Source organism: Chiloscyllium punctatum, unplaced genomic scaffold (assembly GCF_047496795.1).
Source record: "Chiloscyllium punctatum isolate Juve2018m unplaced genomic scaffold, sChiPun1.3 scaffold_1085, whole genome shotgun sequence".
Taxonomy (NCBI): Eukaryota; Metazoa; Chordata; class Chondrichthyes; order Orectolobiformes; family Hemiscylliidae; genus Chiloscyllium; species Chiloscyllium punctatum.
Window position 1 is genome coordinate 22,360 of NW_027310819.1, and position 21,342 is coordinate 43,701.

At 52.5% G+C, this 21,342-nt stretch overlaps 1 long non-coding RNA gene across 1 annotated transcript in view; it reads right to left on the reverse strand.

The window, feature by feature from the left end:
• Positions 1–20,898, reverse strand: part of LOC140474588 (uncharacterized) — a 42,221-nt gene extending 21,323 nt beyond the window's left edge. Inside the window, exon 1 of the long non-coding RNA XR_011959237.1 lies at positions 20,791–20,898. This is a non-coding gene — a long non-coding RNA (uncharacterized lncRNA). The remainder of the gene's footprint in view (positions 1–20,790) is intronic.
• Positions 20,899–21,342: the final 444 nt, after the last annotated feature.

Genomic DNA, 21,342 nt, shown 5'->3' on the forward strand with positions numbered 1-21,342 from the left:
CCTGTCCCCACCAGTACTGTACCCCAGTGTTATACACTGACAGACCTGTCCCCACCAGTACTGTACCCCAGTGTTATACACTGACAGACCTGTCCCCACCAGTACTGTACCCCAGTGTTATACAGGGACAGACCTGTCCCCACCAGTACTGTACCCCAGTGTTATACACAGACAGACCTGTCCCCACCAGTACTGTACCCCAGTGTTATACACAGACAGACCTGTCCCCACCCAGTACTGTACCCCAGTGTTATACACTGACAGACCTGTCCCCACCAGTACTGTACCCCAGTGTTATACAGGGACAGCCCTGTCCCCACCAGTACTGTACCCCAGTGTTATACACTGACAGACCTGTCCCCACCAGTACTGTACCCCAGTGTTATACACTGACAGACCTGTCCCTCACCAGTACTGTACCCAGTGTTATACACTGACAGACCTGTCCCCACCAGTACTGTACCCCAGTGTTATACAGGGACAGACCTGTCCCCACCAGTACTGTACCCCAGTGTTATACAGTGACAGACCTGTTCCCCACCAGTACTGTACCCCAGTGTTATACACTGATAGACCTGTCCCTCACCAGTACTGTACCCAGTGTTATACACAGACAGACCTGTCCCCACCAGTACTGTACCCCAGTGTTATACAGGGACAGACCTGTCCCCACCAGTACTGTACCCCAGTGTTATACAGTGACAGACCTGTTCCCCACCAGTACTGTACCCCAGTGTTATACAATGACAGACCTGTTCCCCACCAGTACTGTACCCCAGTGTTATACAGAGACAGACCTGTCCCCACCAGTACTGTACCCCAGTGTTATACAGAGACAGACCTGTCCCCACCAGTACTGTACCCCGGTGTTATATACTGACAGACCTGTCCCCACCAGTACTGTACCACAGTGTTATACACTGACAGACCTGTCCCCACCAGTACTGTACCCCAGTGTTATACACTGACAGACCTGTCCCCACCAGTACTGTACCCCAGTGTTATACAGGGACAGACCTGTCCCCACCAGTACTGTACCCCAGTGTTATACAGTCACAGACCTGTCCCCACCAGTACTGTACCCCAGTGTTATACACTGACAGACCTGTCCCCACCAGTACTGTACCCCAGTGTTATACACTGACAGACCTGTCCCCACCAGTACTGTACCCCAAAGTTATACTCAGACAGACCTGTCCCAACCAGAACTGTACCCCAGTGTTATACAGGGACAGACCTGTCCCCACCCAGTACTGTACCCCAGTGTCCTACACTGACAGACCTGTCCCCACCCAGTACTGTACCCCAGTGTTATACAGGGACAGACCTGTCCCCACCAGTACTGTACCCCAGTGTTATACAGGGACAGACCTGTCCCCACCAGTACTGTACCCCAGTGTTATACACAGACAGACCTGTCCCCACCAGTACTGTACCCCAGTGTTATACAGGGACAGACCTGTCCCCACCCAGTACTGTACCCCAGTGTCCTACACTGACAGACCTGTCCCCACCCAGTACTGTACCCCAGTGTTATACACGGACAGACCTGTCCCCACCAGTACTGTACCCCAGTGTTATACACTGACAGACCTGTCCCCACCAGTACTGTACCCCAGTGTTATACAGTGACAGACCTGTCCCCACCAGTACTGTACCCCAGTGTTATACACTGACAGACCTGTCCCCACCAGTACTGTACCCCAGTGTTATACAGTGACAGACCTGTCCCCACCAGTACTGTACCCCAGTGTTATACACTGACAGACCTGTCCCCACCAGTACTGTACCCCAGTGTTATACAGGGACAGACCTGTCCCCACCAGTACTGTACCCCAGTGTTATACACTGACAGACCTGTCCCCACCAGTACTGTACCCCAGTGTTATACAGGGACAGACCTGTCCCCACCAGTACTGTACCCCAGTGTTATACAGTGACAGACCTGTCCCCACCAGTACTGTACCCCAGTGTTATACACTGACAGACCTGTCCCCACCAGTACTGTACCCCAGTGTTATACAGGGACAGACCTGTCCCCACCAGTACTGTACCCCAGTGTTATACACTGACAGACCTGTCCCCACCAGTACTGTACCCCAGTGTTATACAGGGACAGACCTGTCCCCACCCAGTACTGTACCACAGTGTCCTACACTGACAGACCTGTCCCCACCCAGTATTGTACCCCAGTGTCATACAGTGACAGACCTGTCCCCACCAGTACTGTACCCCAGTGTTATACACTGACAGACCTGTCCCCACCAGTACTGTACCCCAGTGTTATACAGGGACAGACCTGTCCCCACCAGTACTGTACTCCAGTGTTATACACTGACAGACCTGTCCCCACCAGTACTGTACCCCAGTGTTATACAGGGACAGACCTGTCCCCACCGAGTACTGTCCCCAGTGTCCTACACTGACAGACCTGTCCCCACCAAGTACTGTACCCCAGTGTTATACACTGACAGACCTGTCCCCACCAGTACTGTACCCCAGTGTTATACACTGACAGACCTGTCCCCACCAGTACTGTATCCCAGTGTTATACAGGGAAAGACCTGTCCCCACCAGTACTGTACCCCAGTGTTATACACTGACAGGCCTGTCCCCACCAGTACTGTACCCCAGTGTTATACACTGACAGGCCTGTCCCGACCAGTACTGTATCCCAGTGTTATACAGGGACAGACCTGTCCCCACCAGTACTGTACCCCAGTGTTATACAGTGACAGACCTGTCCCCACCAGTACTGTACCCCAGTGTTATACACTGACAGACCTGTCCCCACCAGTACTGTACCCCAGTGTTATACAGGGACAGTCCTGTCCCCACCAGTACTGTACCCCAGTGTTATACACTGACAGACCTGTCCCCACCAGTACTGTACCCCCGTGTTATACAGTGACAGACCTGTCCCCACCCAGTACTGTACCCCAGTGTTATACAGTGACAGACCTGTCCCCACCAGTACTGTTCCCCAGTGTTATACAGTGACAGACCTGTCCCCACCAGTACTATACCCCGGTGTTATACAGTGACAGACCTATCCTCACCAGTACTGTACCCCAGTGTTATACAGTGACAGACCTGTCCCCACCGGTACTGTACCCCAGTGTTATACAGGGACAGACCTGTCCCAACCAGTACTGTATCCCAGTGTTATACAGGGACAGACCTGTCCCCACCAGTACTGTACCCCAGTGTTATACACTGACAGACCTGTCCCCACCAGTACTGTACCCCAGTGTTATACAGGGACAGACCTGTCCCCACCAATACAGCACCCCAGTGTTATACAGGGACAGACCTGTCCCCACCAGTACTGTACCCCAGTGTTATACAGTCACAGACCTGTATCCACCAGTACTGTACCCCAGTGTTATACACTGACAGACCTGTCCCCACCAGTACTGTACCCCAGTGTTATACACTGACTGACCTGTCCCCACCAGTACTGTACCCCAGTGTTATACAGGGACAGACCTGTCCCCACCAGTACTGTACCCCAGTGTTATACAGTCACAGACCTGTATCCACCAGTACTGTACCCCAGTGTTATACAGTGACAGACCTGTCCCCACCAGTACTGTACCCCAGTGTTATACACTGACAGACCTGTCACCACCAGTACTGTACCCCAGTGTTATACAGGGACAGACCTGTCCCCACCAGTACTGTACCCCAGTGTTATACAGTCACAGACCTGTATCCACCAGTACTGTACCCCAGTGTTATACAGGGACAGACCTGTCCCCACCAGTACTGTACCCCAGTGTTATACAGTCACAGACCTGTATCCACCAGTACTGTACCCCAGTGTTATACAGTCACAGACCTGTCCCCACCAGTACTGTACCCCAGTGTTATACAGTCACAGACCTGTATCCACCAGTACTGTACCCCAGTGTTATACACTGACAGACCTGTCCCCCACCAGTACTGTACCCCAGTGTTATACACTGACAGACCTGTCCCCACCAGTACTGTACCCCAGTGTTATACACTGACAGACCTGTCCCCACCCAGTACTGTACCCCCGTGTTATACACTGTCAGACCTGTCCCCCACCAGTACTGTACCCCAGTTTTGTACACTGACAGACCTGTCCCCACCAGTACTGTACCCCAGTGTTATACAGTGACAGACCTATCCCCACCAGTACTGTACCCCAGTGTTATACACTGACAGACCTGTCCCCACCAGTACTGTACCCCAGTGTTATACACTGACAGACCTGTCCCCACCAGTACTGTACCCCAGTGTTATACAGGGACAGACCTGTCCCCACCCAGTACTGTACCACAGTGTCCTACACTGACAGACCTGTCCCCACCCAGTACTGTACCCCAGTGTCATACAGTGACAGACCTGTCCCCACCAGTACTGTACCCCAGTGTTTTCCACTGACAGACCTGTCCCCACCAGTACTGTACCCCCGTGTTATACACTGACAGACCTGTCCCCACCAGTACTGTACCCCAGTGTTATACACTGACAGACCTGTCCCCACCAGTACTGTACCCCAGTGTTATACAGGGACAGACCTGTCCCCACCAGTACTGTACTCCAGTGTTATACACTGACAGACCTGTCCCCACCAGTACTGTACCCCAGTGTTATACAGGGACAGACCTGTCCCCACCGAGTACTGTCCCCAGTGTCCTACACTGACAGACCTGTCCCCACCCAGTACTGTACCCCAGTGTTATACACTGACAGACCTGTCCCCACCAGTACTGTACCCCAGTGTTATACACTGACAGACCTGTCCCCACCAGTACTGTATCCCAGTGTTATACAGGGAAAGACCTGTCCCCACCAGTACTGTACCCCAGTGTTATACACTGACAGGCCTGTCCCCACCAGTACTGTACCCCAGTGTTATACACTGACAGGCCTGTCCCCACCAGTACTGTATCCCAGTGTTATACAGGGACAGACCTGTCCCCACCAGTACTGTACCCCAGTGTTATACAGTGACAGACCTGTCCCCACCAGTACTGTACCCCAGTGTTATACACTGACAGACCTGTCCCCACCAGTACTGTATCCCAGTGTTATACAGGGACAGACCTGTCCCCACCAGTACTGTACCCCAGTGTTATACACTGACAGACCTGTCCCCACCAGTACTGTATCCCAGTGTTATACAGGGACAGACCTGTCCCCACCAGTACTGTACCCCAGTGTTATACAGAGACAGACCTGTCCCCACCAGTACTGTACCCCAGTGTTATACACTTACAGACCTGTCCCCACCAGTACTGTACCCCAGTGTTATACAGGGACAGTCCTGTCCCCACCAGTACTGTACCACAGTGTTATACACTGACAGACCTGTCCCCACCAGTACTGTACCCCAGTGTTATACAGTGACAGACCTGTCCCCACCCAGTACTGTACCCCAGTGTTATACAGTGACAGACCTGTCCCCACCAGTACTGTTCCCCAGTGTTATACAGTGACAGACCTGTCCCCAACAGTACTGTACCCCGGTGTTATACAGTGACAGACCTATCCTCACCAGTACTGTACCCCAGTGTTATACAGTGACAGACCTGTCCCCACCGGTACTGTACCCCAGTGTTATACAGTCACAGACCTGTATCCACCAGTACTGTATCCCAGTGTTATACAGGGACAGACCTGTCCCCACCAGTACTGTACCCCAGTGTTATACACTGACAGACCTGTCCCCACCAGTACTGTACCCCAGTGTTATACAGGGACAGACCTGTCCCCACCAATACAGTACCCCAGTGTTATACAGTCACAGACCTGTATCCACCAGTACTGTACCCCAGTGTTATACAGTGACAGACCTGTCCCCACCAGTACTGTACCCCAGTGTTATACACTGACAGACCTGTCACCACCAGTACTGTACCCCAGTGTTATACAGGGACAGACCTGTCCCCACCAGTACTGTACCCCAGTGTTATACAGTCACAGACCTGTATCCACCAGTACTGTACCCCAGTGTTATACAGGGACAGACCTGTCCCCACCAGTACTGTACCCCAGTGTTATACAGTCACAGACCTGTATCCACCAGTACTGTACCCGAGTGTTATACAGTCACAGACCTGTCCCCACCAGTACTGTACCCCAGTGTTATACAGTCACAGACCTGTATCCACCAGTACTGTACCCCAGTGTTATACACTGACAGACCTGTCCCCACCAGTACTGTACCCCAGTGTTATACACTGACAGACCTGTCCCCACCAGTACTGTACCCCAGTGTTATACACTGACAGACCTGTCCCCACCCAGTACTGTACCCCCGTGTTATACACTGTCAGACCTGTCCCCCACCAGTACTGTACCCCAGTTTTGTACACTGACAGACCTGTCCCCACCAGTACTGTACCCCAGTGTTATACAGTGACAGACCTATCCCCACCAGTACTGTACCCCAGTGTTATACACTGACAGACCTGTCCCCACCAGTACTGTACCCCAGTGTTATACACTGACAGACCTGTCCCCACCAGTACTGTACCCCAGTGTTATACAGGGACAGACCTGTCCCCACCAGTACTGTATCCCAGTGTTATATAGCGACAGACCTGTCCCCATCAGTACTGTACCCCACTGGTATACACTGACAGACCTGTCCCCACCCAGTACTGTACCCCAATGTTATACAGTGACAGACCTGTCCACACCAGTACTGTACCCCAGTGTTATAAAGAGACAGACCTGTCCCCACTAGTACTGTACCCCAGTGTTATACACTGACAGACCTGTCCCCACCAGTACTGTACCCCAGTGTTATACACTGACAGACCTGTCCCCACCAGTACTGTACCCCAGTGTTATACAGGGACAGACCTGTCCCCCACCAGTACTGTACCCCAGTGTTATACAGGGACAGACCTGTCCCCACCAGTACTGTACCCCAGTGTTATACAGGGACAGACCTGTCCCCACCAGTACTGTACCCCAGTGTTATACAGTGACAGACCTGTCCCCACCAGTACTGTACCCCAGTGTTATACACTGACAGACCTGTCCCCACTAGTACTGTACCCCAGTGTTATACACTGAAAGACCTGTCCCCACCAGTACTGTACCCCAGTGTGATACACTGACAGACCTGTCCCCACCCAGTACTGTACCCAGTGTTATACACTGACAGACCTGTCCCCACCAGTACTGTACCCCAGTGTTATACAGGGACAGACCTGTCCCCACCAGTACTGTACCCCAGTGTTATACAGTGACAGACCTGTCCCCACCAGTACTGTACCCCGGTGTTATATACTGACAGACCTGTCCCCACCAGTACTGTACCACAGTGTTATACACTGACAGACCTGTCCCCACCAGTACTGTACCCCAGTGTTATACAGGGACAGACCTGTCCCCACCAATACTGTACCCCAGTGTTATACACTGACAGACCTGTCCCCACCAGTACTGTACCACAGTGTTATACAGGGACAGACCTGTCCCCACCAGTACTGTACCCCAGTGTTATACACTGACAGACCTGTCCCCACCAGTACTGTACCCCAGTGTTATACACTGACAGACCTGTCCCCACCAGTACTGTATCCCAGTGTTATACAGGGACAGACCTGTCCCCACCAGTACTGTACCCCAGTGTTATATACTGACAGACCTGTCCCCACCAGTACTGTACCCCAGTGTTATACAGTGACAGACCTGTCCCCACCAGTACTGTACCCCAGTGTTATACACTGACAGACCTGTCCCCACCAGTACTGTATCCCAGTGTTATACAGGGACAGACCTGTCCCCACCAGTACTGTACCCCAGTGTTATACACTGACAGGCCTGTCCCCACCAGTACTGTACCCCAGTGTTATACAGAGACAGACCTGTCCCCACCAGTACTGTACCCCAGTGTTATACACTTACAGACCTGTCCCCACCAGTACTGTACCCCAGTGTTATACAGGGACAGTCCTGTCCCCACCAGTACTGTACCACAGTGTTATACACTGACAGACCTGTCCCCACCAGTACTGTACCCCAGTGTTATACAGTGACAGACCTGTCCCCACCCAGTACTGTACCCCAGTGTTATACAGTGACAGACCTGTCCCCACCAGTACTGTTCCCCAGTGTTATACAGTGACAGACCTGTCCCCACCAGTACTGTACCCCAGTGTTATACAGTGACAGACCTATCCTCACCAGTACTGTACCCCAGTGTTATACATTGACAGACCTGTCCCCACCGGTACTGTACCCCAGTGTTATACAGGGACAGACCTGTCCCAACCAGTACTGTATCCCAGTGTTATACAGGGACAGACCTGTCCCCACCAGTACTGTACCCCAGTGTTATACACTGACAGACCTGTCCCCACCAGTACTGTACCCCACTGTTATACAGGGACAGACCTGTCCCCACCAGTACAGTACCCCAGTGTTATACAGGGACAGACCTGTCCCCACCAGTACTGTATCCCAGTGTTATACAGTCACAGACCTGTATCCACCAGTACTGTACCCCAGTGTTATACACTGACAGACCTGTCCCCACCAGTACTGTACCCCAGTGTTATACACTGACAGACCTGTCCCCACCAGTACTGTACCCCAGTGTTATACAGGGACAGACCTGTCCCCACCAGTACTGTACCCCAGTGTTATACAGTCACAGACCTGTATCCACCAGTACTGTACCCCAGTGTTATACAGTGACAGACCTGTCCCCACCAGTACTGTACCCCAGTGTTATACACTGACAGACCTGTCCCCACCAGTACTGTACCCCAGTGTTATACACTGACAGACCTGTCCCCACCAGTACTGTACCCCAGTGTTATACACTGACAGACCTGTCCCCACCAGTACTGTACCCCAGTGTTATACAGTCACAGACCTGTATCCACCAGTACTGTACCCCAGTGTTATACAGGGACAGACCTGTCCCCACCAGTACTGTACCCCAGTGTTATACAGTCACAGACCTGTATCCACCAGTACTGTACCCCAGTGTTATACAGTCACAGACCTGTCCCCACCAGTACTGTACCCCAGTGTTATACAGTCACAGACCTGTATCCACCAGTACTGTACCCCAGTGTTATACACTGACAGACCTGTCCCCACCAGTACTGTACCCCAGTGTTATACACTGACAGACCTGTCCCCACCAGTACTGTACCCCAGTGTTATACACTGACAGACCTGTCCCCACCAGTACTGTAGCCCCGTGTTATACACAGTCAGACCTGTCCCCCACCAGTACTGTACCCCAGTTTTATACACTGACAGACCTGTCCCCACCAGTACTGTACCCCAGTGTTATACAGTGACAGACCTATCCCCACCAGTACTGTACCCCAGTGTTATACACTGACAGACCTGTCCCCACCAGTACTGTACCCCAGTGTTATACACTGACAGACCTGTCCCCACCAGTACTGTACCCCAGTGTTATACAGGGACAGACCTGTCCCCACCAGTACTGTATCCCAGTGTTATACAGCGACAGACCTGTCCCCATCAGTACTGTACCCCACTGGTATACACTGACAGACCTGTCCCCACCAGTACTGTACCCAATGTTATACAGTGACAGACCTGTCCACACCAGTACTGTACCCCAGTGTTATAAAGAGACAGACCTGTCCCCACTAGTACTGTACCCCAGTGTTATACACTGACAGACCTGTCCCCACCAGTACTGTACCCCAGTGTTATACACTGACAGACCTGTACCCACCAGTACTGTACCCCAGTGTTATACAGGGACAGACCTGTCCCCCACCAGTACTGTACCCCAGTGTTATACACTGACAGACCTGTCCCCACCAGTACTGTACCCCAGTGTCATACACTGACAGACCTGTCCCCACCAGTACTGTACCCCAGTGTTATACACTGACAGACCTGTCCCCACCAGTACTGTACCCCAGTGTTATACACTGACAGACCTGTCCCCACCAGTACTGTACCCCAGTGTTATACAGTGACAGACCTGTCCCCACCAGTACTATACCCCAGTGTTATACAGGGACTGACCTGTCCCCACCAGTACTGTACCCCAGTGTTATACACTGACAGACCTGTCCCCACCAGTACTGTACCCCAGTGTCATACACTGACAGACCTGTCCCCACCAGTACTGTACCCCAGTGTTATACAGTGACAGACCTGTCCCCACCAGTACTGTACCCCAGTGTTATACAGGGACAGACATGTCCCCACCAGTACTGTACCCCAGTGTTATACACTGACAGACCTGTCCCCACCAGTACTGTACCCCAGTGTTATACAGGGACAGACCTGTCCCCACCAGTACTGTACCCCAGTGTTATACAGTGACAGACCTGTCCCCACCAGTACTGTACCCCAGTGTTATACAGGGACAGACCTGTCCCCACCAGTACTGTACCCCAGTGTTATACACTGACAGGCCTGTCCCCACCAGTACTGTACCCCAGTGTTATACACTGACAGACCTGTCCCCACCAGTACTGTACCCCAGTGTTATACAGTGACAGACCTCTCCCCACCAGTACTGTACCCCAGTGTTATATACTGACAGACCTGTCCCCACCAGCACTGTACCCCAGTGTTATACAGGGACAGACCTGTCCCCACCAGTACTGTACCCCAGTGTTATACAGTGACAGACCTCTCCCCACCAGTACTGTACCCCAGTGTTATATACTGACAGACCTGTCCCCACCAGCACTGTACCCCAGTGTTATACAGGGACAGACCTGTCCCCACCAGTACTGTACCCCAGTGTTATACAGTGACAGACCTGTCCCCACCAGTACTGTACCCCAGTGTTATACAGGGACAGACCTGTCCCCACCAGTACTGTACCCCAGTGTTATACACTGACAGACCTGTCCCCACCAGTACTGTACCCCAGTGTTATACACTGACAGACCTGTCCCCACCAGTACTGTACCCCAGTGTTATACAGGGACAGACCTGTCCCCACCAGTACTGTACCCCAGTGTTATACAGTGACAGACCTGTCCCCACCAGTACTGTACCCCAGTGTTATACAGTGACAGGCCTGTCCCCACCAGTACTGTACCCCAGTGTTATACACTGACAGACCTGTCCCCACCAGTACTGTATCCCAGTGTTAAACAGCGACAGACCTGTCCCCACCAGTACTGTACCCCAGTGTTATACAGTGACAGACCTGTCCCCACCAGTACTGTACCCCAGTGTTATACAGTGACAGGCCTGTCCCCACCAGTACTGTACCCCAGTGTTATACACTGACAGACCTGTCCCCACCAGTACTGTACCCCAGTGTTATACAGTGACAGACCTCTCCCCACCAGTACTGTACCCCAGTGTTATATACTGACAGACCTGTCCCCACCAGCACTGTACCCCAGTGTTATACAGGGACAGACCTGTCCCCACCAGTACTGTACCCCAGTGTTATACAGTGACAGACCTCTCCCCACCAGTACTGTACCCCAGTGTTATATACTGACAGACCTGTCCCCACCAGCACTGTACCCCAGTGTTATACAGGGACAGACCTGTCCCCACCAGTACTGTACCCCAGTGTTATACAGGGACAGACCTGTCCCCACCAGTACTGTACCCCAGTGTTATACAGTCACAGACCTGTATCCACCAGTACTGTACCCCAGTGTTATACACTGACAGACCTGTCCCCACCAGTACTGTACCCCAGTGTTATACACTGACAGACCTGTCCCCACCAGTACTGTACCCCAGTGTTATACACTGACAGACCTGTCCCCACCAGTACTGTAGCCCCGTGTTATACACAGTCAGACCTGTCCCCCACCAGTACTGTACCCCAGTTTTATACACTGACAGACCTGTCCCCACCAGTACTGTACCCCAGTGTTATACAGTGACAGACCTATCCCCACCAGTACTGTACCCCAGTGTTATACACTGACAGACCTGTCCCCACCAGTACTGTACCCCAGTGTTATACACTGACAGACCTGTCCCCACCAGTACTGTACCCCAGTGTTATACAGGGACAGACCTGTCCCCACCAGTACTGTATCCCAGTGTTATACAGCGACAGACCTGTCCCCATCAGTACTGTACCCCACTGGTATACACTGACAGACCTGTCCCCACCAGTACTGTACCCAATGTTATACAGTGACAGACCTGTCCACACCAGTACTGTACCCCAGTGTTATAAAGAGACAGACCTGTCCCCACTAGTACTGTACCCCAGTGTTATACACTGACAGACCTGTCCCCACCAGTACTGTACCCCAGTGTTATACACTGACAGACCTGTACCCACCAGTACTGTACCCCAGTGTTATACAGGGACAGACCTGTCCCCCACCAGTACTGTACCCCAGTGTTATACACTGACAGACCTGTCCCCACCAGTACTGTACCCCAGTGTCATACACTGACAGACCTGTCCCCACCAGTACTGTACCCCAGTGTTATACACTGACAGACCTGTCCCCACCAGTACTGTACCCCAGTGTTATACACTGACAGACCTGTCCCCACCAGTACTGTACCCCAGTGTTATACAGTGACAGACCTGTCCCCACCAGTACTATACCCCAGTGTTATACAGGGACTGACCTGTCCCCACCAGTACTGTACCCCAGTGTTATACACTGACAGACCTGTCCCCACCAGTACTGTACCCCAGTGTCATACACTGACAGACCTGTCCCCACCAGTACTGTACCCCAGTGTTATACAGTGACAGACCTGTCCCCACCAGTACTGTACCCCAGTGTTATACAGGGACAGACATGTCCCCACCAGTACTGTACCCCAGTGTTATACACTGACAGACCTGTCCCCACCAGTACTGTACCCCAGTGTTATACAGGGACAGACCTGTCCCCACCAGTACTGTACCCCAGTGTTATACAGTGACAGACCTGTCCCCACCAGTACTGTACCCCAGTGTTATACAGGGACAGACCTGTCCCCACCAGTACTGTACCCCAGTGTTATACACTGACAGACCTGTCCCCACCAGTACTGTACCCCAGTGTTATACACTGACAGACCTGTCCCCACCAGTACTGTACCCCAGTGTTATACAGGGACAGACCTGTCCCCACCAGTACTGTACCCCAGTGTTATACAGTGACAGACCTGTCCCCACCAGTACTGTACCCCAGTGTTATACAGTGACAGGCCTGTCCCCACCAGTACTGTACCCCAGTGTTATACACTGACAGACCTGTCCCCACCAGTACTGTATCCCAGTGTTAAACAGCGACAGACCTGTCCCCACCAGTACTGTACCCCAGTGTTATACAGTGACAGACCTGTCCCCACCAGTACTGTACCCCAGTGTTATACAGTGACAGGCCTGTCCCCACCAGTACTGTACCCCAGTGTTATACACTGACAGACCTGTCCCCACCAGTACTGTACCCCAGTGTTATACAGTGACAGACCTCTCCCCACCAGTACTGTACCCCAGTGTTATATACTGACAGACCTGTCCCCACCAGCACTGTACCCCAGTGTTATACAGGGACAGACCTGTCCCCACCAGTACTGTACCCCAGTGTTATACAGGGACAGACCTGTCCCCACCAGTACTGTACCCCAGTGTTATACAGTGACAGACCTGTCCCCACCAGTACTGTACCCCAGTGTTATACACTGACAGACCTGTCCCATCCAGTACTGTACCCCAGTGTTATACAGGGACAGACCTGTCCCCACCAGTACTGTACCCCAGTGTTATACAGTGACAGACCTGTCCCCACCAGTACTGTACCCCAGTGTTATACACTGACAGACCTGTCCCCACCAGTACTGTACCCCAGTGTTATACAGTGACAGACCTGTCCCCACCAGTACTGTACCCCAGTGTTATACACTGACAGACCTGTCCCCACCAGTACTGTACCCCAGTGTTATACAGGGACAGACCTGTCCCCACCAGTACTGTACCCCAGTGTTATACACTGACAGACCTGTCCCCACCAGTACTGTACCCCAGTGTTATACAGGGACAGACCTGTCCCCACCAGTACTGTACCCCAGGGTTATACACGGACAGACCTGTCCCCACCAGTACTGTACCCCAGTGTTATACAGGGACAGACCTGTCCCCACCCAGTACTGTACCCCAGTGTCCTACACTGACAGACCTGTCCCCACCCAGTACTGTACCACAGTGTTATACACTGACAGACCTGTCCCCACCAGTACTGTACCCCAGTGTTATACACTGACAGACCTGTCCCCACCAGTACTGTACCCCCGTGTTATACACTGACAGACCTGTCCCCACCAGTACTGTACCCCAGTGTTATACACTGACAGACCTGTCCCCACCAGTACTGTACCCCAGTGTTATACAGGGACAGACCTGTCCCCTCCAGTACTGTACTCCAGTTTTATACACTGACAGACCTATCCCCACCATTACTGTACCCCAGTGTTATACAGGGACAGACCTGTCCCCACCAGTACTGTACCCCAGTGTTATACACTGACAGACCTGTCCCCACCAGTACTGTACCCCAGTGTTATACATTGACAGACCTGTCCCCACCAGTACTGTACCCCAGTGTTATACAGGGACAGACGTGTCCCCACCAGTACTGTACCCCAGTGTTATACACTGACAGACCTGTCCCCCACCAGTACTGTACCCCAGTGTTATACACTGACAGACCTGTCCCCACCAGTACTGTACCCCAGTGTTATACACTGACAGACCTGTCCCCACCAGTACTGTACCCCAGTGTTATACACTGACAGACCTGTCCCCACCAGTACTGTTCCCCAGTGTTATACAGGGACAGACGTGTCCCCACCAGTACTGTACCCCAGTGTTATACACTGACAGTGTCCCCACCAGTACTGTACCCCAGTGTTATACAGGGACAGACCTGTCCCCACCAGTACTGTACCCCAGTGTTATACAGTGACAGACCTGTCCCTACCAGTACTGTACCCCAGTGTTATACAGGGACAGCCCTGTCCCCACCAGTACTGTACCCCAGTGTTATACACTGACAGACCTGTCCCCACCAGTACTGTACCCCAGTGTTATACACTGACAGACCTGTCCCTCACCAGTACTGTACCCCAGTGTTATACACTGACAGAACTGTCCCCACCAGTACTGTACCCCAGTGTTATACAGGGACAGACCTGTCCCCACCAGTACTGTACCCCAGTGTTATACAGTGACAGACCTGTTCCCCCCCAGTACTGTACCACAGTGTTATACAGTGACAGACCTGTCCCCACCAGTACTGTACCCCAGTGTTATACACTGACAGACCTGTCCCCACCAGTACTGTACCCCAGTGTTATACAGGGACAGACCTGTCCCCACCAGTACTGTACCCCAGTGTTATACACTGACAGACCTGTCCCCCACCAGTACTGTACCCCAGTGTTATACACTGACAGACCTGTCCCCACCAGTACTGTACCCCAGTGTTATACAGTGACAGACCTGTCCCCACCAGTACTGTACCCCAGTGTTATACAGTGACAGACCTGTCCCCACCAGTACTGTACCCCAGTGTTATATACTGACAGACCTGTCCCCACCAGTACTGTACCACAGTGTTATACACTGACAGACCTGTCCCCACCAGTACTGTACCCCAGTGTTATACACTGACAGACCTGTCCCCACCAGTACTGTACCCCAGTGTTATACACTGACAGACCTGTCCCCACCAGTACTGTACCCCAGTGTTATACACTGACAGACCTGTCCCCACCAGTACTGTATCCCAGTGTTATACAGGGACAGACCTGTCCCCACCAGTACTGTACCCCAGTGTTATATACTGACAGACCTGTCCCCACCAGTACTGTACCACAGTGTTATACACTGACAGACCTGTCCCCACCAGTGCTGTACCCCAGTGTTATACACTGACAGACCTGTCCCCACCAGTACTGTATCCCAGTGTTATACAGGGATAGACCTGTCCCCACCAGTACTGTACCCCAGTGTTATACAGAGACAGACCTGTCCCCACCAGTACTGTACCCCAGTGTTATACAGGGACAGACCTGTCCCCACCAGTACTGTACCACAGTGTTATACACTGACAGACCTGTCCCCACCAGTACTGTACCCCAGTGTTATACAGGGACAGACCTGTCCCCACCAGTACTGTACCACAGTGTTATACACTGACAGACCTGTCCCCACCAGTACTGTACCCCAGTGTTATACAGTGACAGACCTGTCCCCACCAGTACTGTACCCCAGTGTTATACAGTGACAGACCTGTCCCCACCAGTATTGTTCCCCAGTGTTATACAGTGACAGACCTGTCCCCACCAGTACTGTATCCCAGTGTTATACAGGGATAGACCTGTCCCCACCAGTACTGTACCCCAGTGTTATACAGAGACAGACCTGTCCCCAACTGTACTGTATCCCAGTGTTATACAGGGACAGACCTGTCCTCACCAGTACTGTACCCCAGTGTTATACAGTGACAGACCTGTCCCCACCGGTACTGTACCCCAGTGTTATACAGTGACAGACCTGTCCCCACCAGTACTGTATCCCAGTGTTATACAGGGACAGACCTGTCCCCACCAGTACTGTACCCCAGTGTTATACACTGACAGACCCGTCCCCACCAGTACTGTACCCCAGTGTTATACACTGACAGACCTGTCCCCACCAGTACTGTATCCCAGTGTTATACAGGGACAGACCTGTCCCCACCAGTACTGTACCCCAGTGTTATATACTGACAGACCTGTCCCCACCAGTACTGTACCACAGTGTTATACACTGACAGACCTGTCCCCACCAGTACTGTACCCCAGTGTTATACACTGACAGACCTGTCCCCACCAGTACTGTATCCCAGTGTTATACAGGGATAGACCTGTCCCCACCAGTACTGTACCCCAGTGTTATACAGAGACAGACCTGTCCCCACCAGTACTGTACCCCAGTGTTACACACTGACAGACCTGTCCCCACCAGTACTGTATCCCAGTGTTATACACTGACAGACCTGTCCCCACCAGTACTGTATCCCAGTGTTATACAGGGACAGACCTGTCCCCACCAGTACAGTACCCCAGTGTTATACAGGGACAGACCTGTCCCCACCAGTACTGTACCCCAGTGTTACACACTGACAGATCTGTCCCCACCAGTACTGTACCCCAGTGTTATACACTGACAGACCTGTCCCCACCAGTACTGTATCCCAGTGTTATACAGGGACAGACCTGTCCCCACCAGTACAGTACCCCAGTGTTATACAAGGACAGACCTGTCCCCACCAGTACTGTACCCCAGTGTTATACAGTCACAGACCTGTATCCACCAGTACTGTACCCCAGTGTTATACAGGGACAGACCTGTCCCCACCCAGTACTGTACCCCAGTGTCCTACACTGACAGACCTGTCCCCACCCAGTACTGTACCCCAGTGTTATACACTGACAGACCTGTCCCCACCAGTACTGTACCCCAGTGTTATACACTGACAGACCTGTCCCCACCAGTACTGTACCCCCGTGTTATACACTGACAGACCTGTCCCCACCAGTACTGTACCCCAGTGTTATACACTGACAGACCTGTCCCCACCAGTACTGTACCCCAGTGTTATACACTGACAGACCTGTCCCCACCAGTACTGTACCCCAGTGTTATACAGGGACAGACCTGTCCCCTCCAGTACTGTACTCCAGTTTTATACACTGACAGACCTGTCCCCACCAGTACTGTACCCCAGTGTTATACAGTGACAGACCTGTCCCCACCAGTACTGTACCCCAGTGTTATACAGGGACAGACCTGTCCCCTCCAGTACTGTACCCCAGTGTTATACAGTGACAGACCTCTCCCCACCAGTACTGTACCCCAGTGTTATACATTGACAGACCTGTCCCCACCAGTACTGTACCCCAGTGTTATACAGGGACAGACCTGTCCCCACCAGTACTGTATCCCAGTGTTATACAGGGACAGAGCTGTCCCCACCAGTACTGTATCCCAGTGTTATACAGTGACAGACCCGTCCCCACCAGTACAGTGCCCCAGTGTTATACAGTGACTGACCTGTCCCCACCAGTACTGTACCCCAGTGTTATACAGGGACAGACGTGTCCCCACCAGTACTGTACCCCAGTGTTATACAGGGACAGATGTGTCCCCACCAGTACTGTACCTCAGTGTTATACAGGGACAGACCTGTCCCCACCAGTACTGTACCCCAGTGTTATACAGGGACAGACCTGTCCCCACCAGTACTGTACCCCAGTGTTATACACTGACAGACCTGTCCCCCACCAGTACTGTACCCCAGTGTTATACACTGACAGGCCTGTCCCCACCAGTACTGTACCCCAGTGTTATACAGGGACAGACCTGTCCCCACCAGTACTGTACCCCAGTGTTATACAGTGACAGACCTGTCCCCACCAGTACTGTACCCAGTGTTATACAGGGACAGCCCTGTCCCCACCAGTACTGTACCCCAGTGTTATACACGGACAGACCTTTCCCCACCAGTACTGTACCCCAGTGTTATACATTGACAGACCTGTCCCTCACCAGTACTGTACCCCAGTGTTATACACTGACAGAACTGTCCCCACCAGTACTGTACCCCAGTGTTATACAGGGACAGACCTGTCCCCACCAGTACTGTACCCCAGTGTTATAGAGTGACAGACCTGTTCCCCCCCAGTACTGTACCACAGTGTTATACAGTGACAGACCTGTCCCCACCAGTACTGTACCCCAGTGTTATACACTGACAGACCTGTCCCCACCAGTACTGTACCCCAGTGTTATACAGGGACAGACCTGTCCCCACCAGTACTGTACCCCAGTGTTATACACTGACAGACCTGTCCCCCACCAGTACTGTACCCCAGTGTTATACACTGACAGACCTGTCCCCACCAGTACTGTACCCCAGTGTTATACAGTGACAGACCTGTCCCACCAGTACTGTACCCCAGTGTTATACAGTGACAGACCTGTCCCCACCAGTACTGTACCCCAGTGTTATATACTGACAGACCTGTCCCCACCAGTACTGTACCACAGTGTTATACACTGACAGACCTGTCCCCACCAGTACTGTACCCCAGTGTTATACACTGACAGACCTGTCCCCACCAGTACTGTACCCCAGTGTTATACACTGACAGACCTGTCCCCACCAGTACTGTACCCCAGTGTTATACACTGACAGACCTGTCCCCACCAGTCCTGTATCCCAGTGTTATACAGGGAAAGACCTGTCCCCACCAGTACTGTACCCCAGTGTTATATACTGACAGACCTGTCCCCACCAGTCCTGTACCACAGTGTTATACACTGACAGACCTGTCCCCACCAGTACTGTACCCAGTGTTATACACTGACAGACCTGTCCCCACCAGTCCTGTATCCCAGTGTTATACAGGGATAGACCTGTCCCCACCAGTACTGTACCCCAGTGTTATACAGAGACAGACCTGTCCCCACCAGTACTGTACCCCAGTGTTATACACTGACAGACCTGTCCCCACCAGTACTGTACCCCAGTGTTATACAGGGACAGACCTGTCCCCACCAGTACTGTACCACAGTGTTATACACTGACAGACCTGTCCCCACCAGTACTGTACCCCAGTGTTATACAGTGACAGACCTGTCCCCACCAGTACTGTACCCCAGTGTTATACAGTGACAGACCTGTCCCCACCAGTACTGTTTCCCCAGTGTTATACAGTGACAGACCTGTCCCCACCAGTACTGTACCCCAGTGTTATACAGTGACAGACCTGTCCTCACCAGTACTGTACCCCAGTGTTATACAGTGACAGACCTGTCCCCACCGGTACTGTACCCCAGTGTTATACAGTGACAGACCTGTCCCACCAGTACTGTATCCCAGTGTTATACAGGGACAGACCTGTCCCCACCAGTACTGTACCCCAGTGTTATACACTGACAGACCTGTCCCCACCAGTACTGTACCCCAGTGTTATACAGGGACAGACCTGTCCCCACCAGTACAGTACCCCAGTGTTATACAGTCACAGACCTGTATCCACCAGTACTGTACCCCAGTGTTATACACTGACAGACCTGTCCTCACCAGTACTGTACCCCAGTGTTATACAGTGACTGACCTGTCCCCACCGGTACTGTACCCCAGTGTTATACAGTGACAGACCTGTCCCCACCAGTACTGTATCCCAGTGTTATACAGGGACAGACCTGTCCCCACCAGTACTGTACCCCAGTGTTATACACTGACAGACCTGTCCCCACCAGTACTGTACCCCAGTGTTATACAGGGACAGACCTGTCCCCACCAGTACTGTACCCCAGTGTTATACAGTCACAGACCTGTATCCACCAGTACTGTACCCCAGTGTTATACACTGACAGACCTGTCCCCACCAGTACTGTACCCCAGTGTTATACAGGGACAGACATGTCCCCACCAGTACTGTACCCAGTGTTATACAGTGACAGACCTGTCCCCACCAGTACTGTACCCCAGTATTATACAGTCCACAGACCTGACCCACCAGTACTGTACCCCAGTGTTATACAGGGACAGACCTGTCCCCACCAGTACTGTACCCCAGTGTTATACAGGGACAGGCCTATCCCCACCAGTACTGTACCCCAGTGTTATACACTGACAGACCTGTATCCACCAGTACTGTACCCCAGTGTTATACACTGACAGACCTGTCACCACTAGTACTGTACCCCAGTGTTATCCCATTGTCTGCTGGTGTGGTGTACAGTTGGCGCCCCTTAGGGAGCAGTGCAGTTTGTGATCTGTTCTGGAACATTCTGTGCAGACTCACAGTGCTGTGGGACTAGGACAGTGATGATGTGGTAGATGGTGAGAGGATAGGACAGCAGCACAGCTACAGGGGAATCCATATGCAGCCCACGCCCTCGTAATAGGATTTCCACGACACTGCAAAGAGACACGATCCTGTCAGCGTTTCCCAGCTGCAGCTCTCGCTGCCACGTTTCCCTGTGGAGAACCTATCTCACAGCTAAATACAGCACAGCACAAACATTCCGAAACCTGACACGTTCCCCTCTGCTCCCATCACACTCTCAACACCCTTTCAATTCAGAGGGTCAGTGCTGAGGGTGTGGGCACTGTCGGAGGGTCGGTGCTGAGGGTGTGGGCCACTGTCGGAGGGTCGGTGCTGAGGGTGTGGGCACTGTCGGAGGGTCGGTGCTGAGAGAGTGGGCACTCTCAGAGGGTCAGTGCTGAGGGTGTGGGCACTGTCGGAGGGTCAGTGCTGAGGGAGTGGGCACTGTCAGAGGGTCAGTGCTCAGGGAGTGGGCACTTTCGGAGGGTCAGTGCTGAGAGAGTGGGCACTCTCAGAGGGTCAGTGCTG